The following is an 8,539-nucleotide window of genomic DNA, read 5'->3' on the forward strand; positions in this document are numbered from 1 at the left end:
TCCAATTACTTTTCGGCATCCTGGTTTTTGCCAGATGCAAACAGTGAGAACACTACCCCCTGGGCTTTGAGAGCTCTAAACAAAATCTGATAGCCCTTCTTACATGTGAAGGACACAAAAGAAGGAGTGAGATGCTCCTCAGTTAAGTGTTTAAAGAGCAGGTTTGCTTAGGTGGTCCATAAGCCACATTTGCATAAATCAACAAAGGGGATGTAGACAAAGAGGGAAAAAACCAAAGGTAAACTTTCTGTACTTGAGAATGTTTCTCCCCCTGTCTCTGGGCTATGCTATGCTATGCTATATATTATCACTGTCATCGAAAGGGGTGTGTATAGGAACTTGTAAAACCGAACCAGCCTGTCTCTATTTTTTTCCATATATCACAATCCTGCAGGTGGCTTTTTTCCTAAAGTGCTGGGCTGTGCTGCTGTTGAAGCCTCCTGCTCCCCCTTGCTCCCAAGACCTACTTCTGGACTAAAGTGCTGCATCAGGATTAATCACCTGCCTAAAAGTAAGCTCAATTGTTTTACTGAAGTAATTGTTTGTAAAAGAGCTGTAGGCTGCCAGAATGGTTTTGCTGTGATGATTTTATCAGGCACTCAACTGATGTACTCCCTGCCATTCTCATTTCTGCATCACTAATTTTCTCAATGGTAAACAACAGACTTTGCTTCAATGAATTAATTGTGGACACAAACATGAGTCTCAACACCTTTTAATAAATTAACAATCTCAGCCTGTATCACTAAATCAGAAGAGACTGTTAGTAACATGAAAACTAATTTATAGATTTTGTGAACACAGTACCAGCTGGAGTAAAACAGAGCTGTAAAGCTCTCCTGTTGTTTGGAAAAACAAAATGTGCATGACTCTTCCAATTTCTGTGTCTCCTAAGTGTATTTAAGCATATATGTGCATACATAAACAGCACCAGTTAATGGTGAGGTACTATTCAATGTGACCCAAACCAATATCCTGTTTGCATAAAATGCATGAAAATATCTTCTCTTTTCTAATGAAACTAATGATTATCATTAATTTCTGGAACATCCAGAGCTCTATATGGGATGTTCCAGAAATTAATGGTAATTAATAATATCTTTGCATATGGGTAAATCAGTATTTTTCCTTCCCCAATAGATTTTGCTGCCTGTAAGGTATGTGGTCAAACCTGCTGATAGGATTGGAAGCTGGCATCTTTACCCCACACCTGTAAGCTCAAGTCTAGTCCTCAGCAGGGACTGAGGTTGCCATTCCACTTCACAGACAGTTTCCCAGCTTAGAGAAATAAGTTGTCCTCACAATAACTACAAAATCAAGCACGTGCCTAGTTCTAAGTTTGTTTTTTTTTTTTTTTAATCCAGTGGCTCTGGAATTTTTTTCACACCCTTTACTTGTATCAGTTCATCCATCTTCCCAGATATTATTTCAGCTTGAGGCTATCTATTTTCCATGGTTCACAGATTCTGGATTTCATTCTAGACATTTGTGGGAAATCCTACATATTGGGTGGCAGGTATAAAGAGTGAACGAGATACTTTGAGAAGGTTGTCTTTGCAATTATTCTTAAATTGTGTCTCTCCAATGATCTGTGGAGATATTCTAGTCTCTCCAAGATGACAACTGGCTTTCAGCTGCTTCTTTCTGCCCACTGAGTTGGCAGCACCACACAACACACCACTCCAGCTATGAGCGTGAGATTTAGTTCCTAAAATGCTCTGCAGCTTGGTAATGAAAGCAGTGACCTGGTAAAGACACACTTAGCCGGCAACAAGAAGGATTCTGAAAGGCACCAGAGAAAGGCATCTGTAATAATGCAAGAGTTCACCAATAGAGGATTGCCAGTGTTAAGAGAGCAATACTCTGTGCACTGGAAACCCTATACTTCACCAGGGAATATACTTCCTGTGGGAATCCCAACTCTGTTTGAAGGAGTTAATACCAAATGTTCTGGTGTCAGGTCAGATCCATATTCAGAAGCTAAAGTAAGCACTGCTTGTTAGAAATCTTCTCCCTTCTAAACAGTTGGTTCAAATTCCTAAGTGGTCCTAATATTCTTCTCTGCACTCAGGCTGAATCATTCTGAAAAAGGAGGTAGTACAACCCACTCATGTTAATGAACCAAACTTTTGGTCAGAACTGGGAAAAAATTATGGGTGCATGCAACATTTTTCTCTTCCAAAGCTACTTTTGTTCGTTAATGTGACGACACTGCTGGTCTGCTGGAAAAGACCTTGCCTGCCTAGACACAGTTTGAGTAATAACAATAATTTCCCCGTGGCTTCTGGTGATGCTAATCCAAGACCACTAATCATGTAGTGCTTTGTTTCTATATCGCTAAGTTTGACGTATGAGGTAGAATATAAATATCCTTGCTTCCAGCAAATGGTTGTATTTAAAGTCCTGCAGGAATTGAGCTTTTTAAAATAATATTATTTTAATATTAGTTTTCATTCCATCCCAGAATACAATTCTAAATTTCATTTGAAATTACAGAAATCACAGAAAATATTTTGTTCTTGAAGTTAATTCTGGATCACTCAGATGAATTGCTTTGATTTTTATTAAAGATTTGCCTGTTATTTACTCTTCTTCCACTTTTTTAAACAAACATAAAAAAAAACCCCAAATACAAACCCCACAGTACTGAAATTGAAATAGTCTCTAGGGAATTTGTGATATCAGCAGATCAGCAATTGCCAAAAGCAAAGCAGCCCAGCTGAGGCATTTTGGCAATTTCTAACTTTACTGCAGACTGTTACTTGTTATCAGTATAAGGTCTGTGATGCAACAGCTGCACAGCTCTGGCTTCATCCAGATGAACAGTGGTGCAACATTTACACTCCAGAGAATATGCTAAACTGAATTCCATGTGTGGCTGAGTGTGAGCTCCCTGTGCTCTTAAGAGATGCAGCTTTACTCAACAATCAGGTCAGATGCCTCTTGCTAAGCAGAGATGAGCTGAGGAAATAATGAGCCTTCTCTGACCAAGGAATGCTCCTTTCTCCACATGTTTTCTATTGCTCAGTTCCTGATGCTTTTAGGCTTTCTAGGAGTCCTTCACAGTTACAGTAACTTCTCTCCAATTTAAACCAGCCAGGGAATTCCCTTGTCATTTCTTCCACGGTAGCCTACCAGTCCGTGTTGAGCACACACAGATAAAAGCCACTACAGCAGTGCCACCAGCATTGCACAGGCAGCCCTTGAACAGAAAAGTACTTTGCTGTGAGGCCAGAGAAGAATGTAGGTCAGCATAATAACATTCAACCTACACTTTCCTCTGGTGACAGTAATAGGCTTAAGGACTGTGATCCTGATGCCTTTTGAAAACCTGTTTTGTGCTTGGTAGAAACAGAGTAGAAGCGTAATTAAAAGAGATGAAACTGTGGTAGCAAGACTGCCTAGAAAGGAACAGATGAGGACCACTGATTTACAGGCCATTGCTGGGCTCAGCTTCTCTTCTGGAAAGCACACTGCTATTTTGTTGTATGAGCCCAAAGCCAGTTTCTAAAATATTTTCTGCAAAAATGTGAACTAGTTCTGGCACATCTGGCTCATCAGAGACAGGACCCTGGCATTAGAAGGACTGCCATCTGGGATGCTGCAGTCCCCTGCCATGATCCCATGGGATGAAACACAGGGTAAGTTTGCCTTTCCATTCCCATGTTGGTAATTTTAATGCTTTTATTTTCTGGCAATCAGAATATATCAGCATTTATATTTTTTCTAATACAAAGTGAAGTATGTTAAAATTTGTGACACCAAATATATTGTGTAATTTTTAATTTCTTCTCTTTGTTTTCCAGCACTTGTTGAAAAGAGGAAAATCACCTTAAAAGGCTGGAACATGAAAGGTCTGAATTCTATGTTTATTTTCCTCCATCCTCAGCTATTCACCATCATCCTGCCAGGTATCTTTCCCCTCACACATCAAGCTGTACTTTTAAGAACAATTCTGGCATGTTCCTGTCACAAGGGGATGTACTGGCTCTTATGTTCTTATGTATGGTGGTATGTAATTTTATCTGCCCCTTTTTTTCCTCATAAAAAAACCCTGAAGTCTTTCATAGACCCTTTGGCTTTGGCTGATCTTTCCCTCCTCAGTGGGGTAATACCTTGATCACGTTCATCATTTACAAGACAACAAAGCTTCCTGAATTCTTTACTCTGATATGAGATATAAAAGGTATGAGCACATGTGAAGGTGAGGTCTCAGTGTCAGCACCTTTAAAATGCTCATCAAACACAACAGTACTGCAAGGGGCTGTGAAATATTTGAAATTAATTATCTGAGTCTTTCCAAAACCAAAGCAAAGACAGAAACTGGACCAGATGAGTGCTGTTCCATGAACAAAGCCTGTCATCTCACTTACATGACAGTACAAAAATTGCCAGAGAAGATATTTATCAAAATCAGATCAAAGTTTCAAGCCCAATGGACAAAATATTTCAGGGTTATTCACTGTACCTGTGGATTGGCAGTATAAATACTTCTGCTTTTCTTTCATATTATCTTTAGATAGAAGAACAAGGAGCAATCCAACACTCTTGTAGATAGAAAAGCAATGTCATGAACTTTTCACTTGGCTGCACATGGAAACACAGGTAAGGGTAAAGGTCTGGACTGGCCTGTGGCAGTAGCTCACAGTAGCCCCTGAAACACAGGGCTGGATTCATGCCCAGCCCCACAGGGATGCTCATCTCCTCTAAATATGTCTAGTTGAGGATGTTATGATATTCTAGTTTTCCTAAGGGAGGCTGTTGGCAGAGGATTAGAAAAAAAAGAAAAAGAAAAAAGTATGCCTGATTCAGAAAGGGATCATTTCAGCCTTCTGCTTTTCCTGAGCAGCCTCTAAAGTTCTGTAGAGCTAAGGCTTAATTTTAAAGCTTTTTTAGGGTTTTTTTTTCCCCTAGCAGAAGGCCTGTGAGCCTGCGCTCCCACTCTCCCCCACAGAAGCCTTCAGACCCTGGCATAGCCAGGTGTGCTCAGTCTGCAGGGCTTGTAAAGCTGATCCAATGTCAAGCTCATATGATTTTCCTTCTAAATAAGGAGGTGAATGAAATCTGAGATCCAAATATCCTCAAGGTATGGGTCTCAAAAGTCAGACCCAGAGCTTCTGCCCACCTCTTGGCTTTGCTACAATGTCGCAGTAGAATCTCAGGGTTTAAAACACCACATGCAGTATATTACATTAACTCTGTATGTGCATACATATGAAGATATTTATAGCATGGGAATGATTCATGAAAGCAACCACAAATTCTTCTGTAAACATTTAGGAGTTGTAATTAAAGTAATTAGAAGTATTAATTACTTTACAGAAGCCATGTAGGATGCAAGATCCATATTACAGTTATTCTGTCACAATTTCAAGCCCTTTGAATTAATTTTACTCTGGAAACTCCTCCTTCTTATTTGCATCGTTTTGCATTCTGAACTCTCTGTCTAGACAGACTTTTCATTTGACTTGCAGTGATATAAGCCATTTTTAATTACAATTTCATATAAGCAATGCCTAAAGTCAAACTTTCTGGATTCAATTGAAACTTACATAGTGAATAATAGACGACTGGACTAAGAAACTGTGAAATGCAGGTCAAGTGTAGGATGCTGTAATATGTGAAAATAACTACATTTTCAGGTTTTTTTAGACTACTTTCATTCACATACTTGATGGTCTTTCTTTTGCTATTTGCTGTTCTGCAACTGCCCCACTCAAGTCATATAATAGATATTACAGATAATATATTCCAAATTAATGTAGAATCCTTAAAGATCCTAAAGCAATAATTCCTCAAGTCTTGGATTCCTGTAACTGCTTAAGAATCAAAACTGAGAGAAATTACTATTCATCCTTAAAAAGTTAAAAAAACAATAACAAAGCCTGTATTTTGATTCTAGGAAGAAAAAAAATAGTGCTTGTGTCACAAATTATGTTTGTTAGCTGCAGTATATATGTCATACCAGGTCTAGATATTATACCAGTAACAGTTCAAATATGTTTTTCTGGGGGAAAAAAGTTTATTGCAAATATATACATATTTCTACCCATTTCTTGGTTTCCTCCTCAGCATTGCTGAGGAGAGAAGCTGTTAAAAAATTTGGAATTTGATTGGCTATGATTGGCAGGGTGACTTGGAAGCTCTTTGTCCACTGATGTGTGTTGAGAGTAATACATTTTTCATTTTCTAATCTAACAAAAAAATATTCCCTATTATGACCTTAACATTATTTTAGATTAAGTGAGTGAAAGAACTTGCTGGGATTGTAGGAAAAATTTTAGAAATTAACATAAGTTATCTATCTGCCATAAAGTGTAGCTAGGTGGCTTTAACTGAGTACTTTCCAATCTAAGAGTCAAGCTATTTCAATCTAAGAACACATCACTGCTTTTTTTACAGAGTTCTAAATTCTCACAAATTCTCTTTTTTGCCCATTTAAAAAAAATTATTTCAGTTTTAAGAGGAAGTTTTTATTTCCAGGTGAAACATTCTCTTGAATATCTCATACAAAATGAAGTACAAAAGGCTGAACAATAGAAAGCAGAAAAAGGCCAAACACAGGGCTTGATGTGCTCGACAGGAATAAAGAAGGGAGACTGCAGTTAGGAGAAAGCAAAGGGATTAGTTTTGCTTGAAATATGTTTATGTGACTTCTTCATTGCAGTTTTTCCTTCTTGACAAATATGTTACAGATTCTAATTCTTTCCGGACATCTGCCCTCTCAGAATACTGGAGTGAGCACAATGTCTGTGAGTGGTTGCAATTTTGCTGTGACCAGTACAAACTAGATGTCAAATGCATTTCCTTTTCCCACTTTAATGTCAATGACTTGCAATTAGGCAACATGACCCAGGAACAGTTTGTGGGTGCTGCAGGCCTTTGTGGAGAATACTTGTATTTCATCTCACAGAATAGCAGGATGCATGGTTAGCATTCCAGAAATCAAACTCAAAACATAAAGCATTGCATTTTTGTGTGAGTTTAACAAAAAACTGTGGAATCTGCATTCCTGAGCATCGAAAAAAGGCAAAATACAGAGGCCACTTAGATACTACATGAGGAGTATGCAGAAAGGGGGCAGGCAGACAGCAATCACTGCAAGCTTTGGCCTCACATCACACACAGTCCAGGCTCATCTTTGCAAACCAGTTAAATTTCCAAAGGGACACAAACTCTGCTCTCTCCTTTGGTTTTCTGCTCGAAGTGATCAACCTGAATGCTCCAAGGGAGGTTTGAATTCTGACAGGATATAGAAAGACACAACACATTGTCATTCCTGTAACTCGAAGTAGTGAAGATTGGCCTGCTTCTTAAAGACTAGAGAAGTTTTGTTTGATGGCGTTACTGTGCATACTGCACTGATAATCCACCTCATTTGTAGTATGCTTAATGATGCACTTGAATGAAAACACTTTTAATTTACTATTTTCAACTGTGTCTTTTTTTTTTTTTGGTGGAAGATTTTTTTTTTTTTTTTTTTTGCTTAAATGAGCTGAGATTCAAAAACTAAGCAATAGATCAATGTAAGTAAAATAGGAGAGCAGTTGCTGCTGCAGATACCCTTTCTTGCTATTCACTCCTGCCAAAGATCAATTGGTGTGCGTGCCAAGCTTTGGCAATTCTACCCGGTTCCATTGTGGTGATACAAACAAAGAGTTTCCACTGAGCAGGGAATTTCAGAAGGTCATTTCCCTATGCCCTAGCAATGAGAATCTGAGGAGCATTTTAGCTGCTCAAATCCCTCAGTGGCTCAAGCCTTCTCTGGCTTAGGGGAGTATTTGGCCAAACTGGAGTTTTATGACTGCTGGAAAGGGATTAAAGGCTTAGGCTTGCAAGTCCTGGAGGATCTCGTGGGAGCTGACACCGCCAGTGGCTCCCAGTGGTGAGCACCTGCTTAGTCACAATGTGCTGGAATTCATCCATCCCTCACTGGCCCACTACCCACCTTTGAACAGCCCAGTGGGGAGTGGAGGCTGGCAAGGCAGAATGAGCACTAAAGAGTGACCTGGGTGCACAGTGAACAGGGAGGGGCAGGCTGAAGCTGAAACAGGATCATTGACAGACTGGGAAGACCAGAGGCAAAGCAGTAAGAAAATACACAGATAAGCTTTATCAAAGTGCAGCAGGGCTGTGCAGTGACTGAGGCTGCTGCCAATAGGCTGGGAAAGGTGAGCAAGACTAGAGACTGTCACAAGAGCAAAACAACCCTGTGTTTAGGTTGGCACTGCCCTGCTGTGGGACTGACCGTCATCACTTTCTTCCACACAGTCTTCATATATCGTGTCAGAGAGGCCATTCTGAAGGCAATTATTAAATGTAGGAGATAAGGAAGTTATTAAGGGAAGTAAAGAATACAGAGCTGTGAAGAAAATCTCATTAAGAAAATTAACTTTTTATAGTCTGTAGAAAGATTGGACACTTGTCAGGAAACAAACTACAACAGCTCATGAATATCCACCTCATGAATAACAGAAGGCCTGTGAGGAAAGACAGTGGTCCAGCAATGCCCGGTCTTACTGCAGCATAATCAGTGGAC

At 39.4% G+C, this 8,539-nt stretch overlaps 1 long non-coding RNA gene across 1 annotated transcript; it reads left to right on the plus strand.

The window, feature by feature from the left end:
* The first annotated feature begins 3,481 nt into the window (after positions 1-3,481).
* Positions 3,482-6,874, plus strand: LOC137475924 (uncharacterized). The gene is made up of 3 exons (XR_011000133.1): positions 3,482-3,641; positions 3,807-3,911; positions 6,696-6,874. It is a non-coding gene; the product is annotated as an uncharacterized lncRNA (long non-coding RNA).
* The last annotated feature ends 1,665 nt before the right edge of the window (positions 6,875-8,539 follow it).

The sequence above is a fragment of the Anomalospiza imberbis genome, chromosome 6 (genome assembly GCF_031753505.1).
Source record: "Anomalospiza imberbis isolate Cuckoo-Finch-1a 21T00152 chromosome 6, ASM3175350v1, whole genome shotgun sequence".
NCBI lineage: Eukaryota > Metazoa > Chordata > Aves > Passeriformes > Viduidae > Anomalospiza > Anomalospiza imberbis.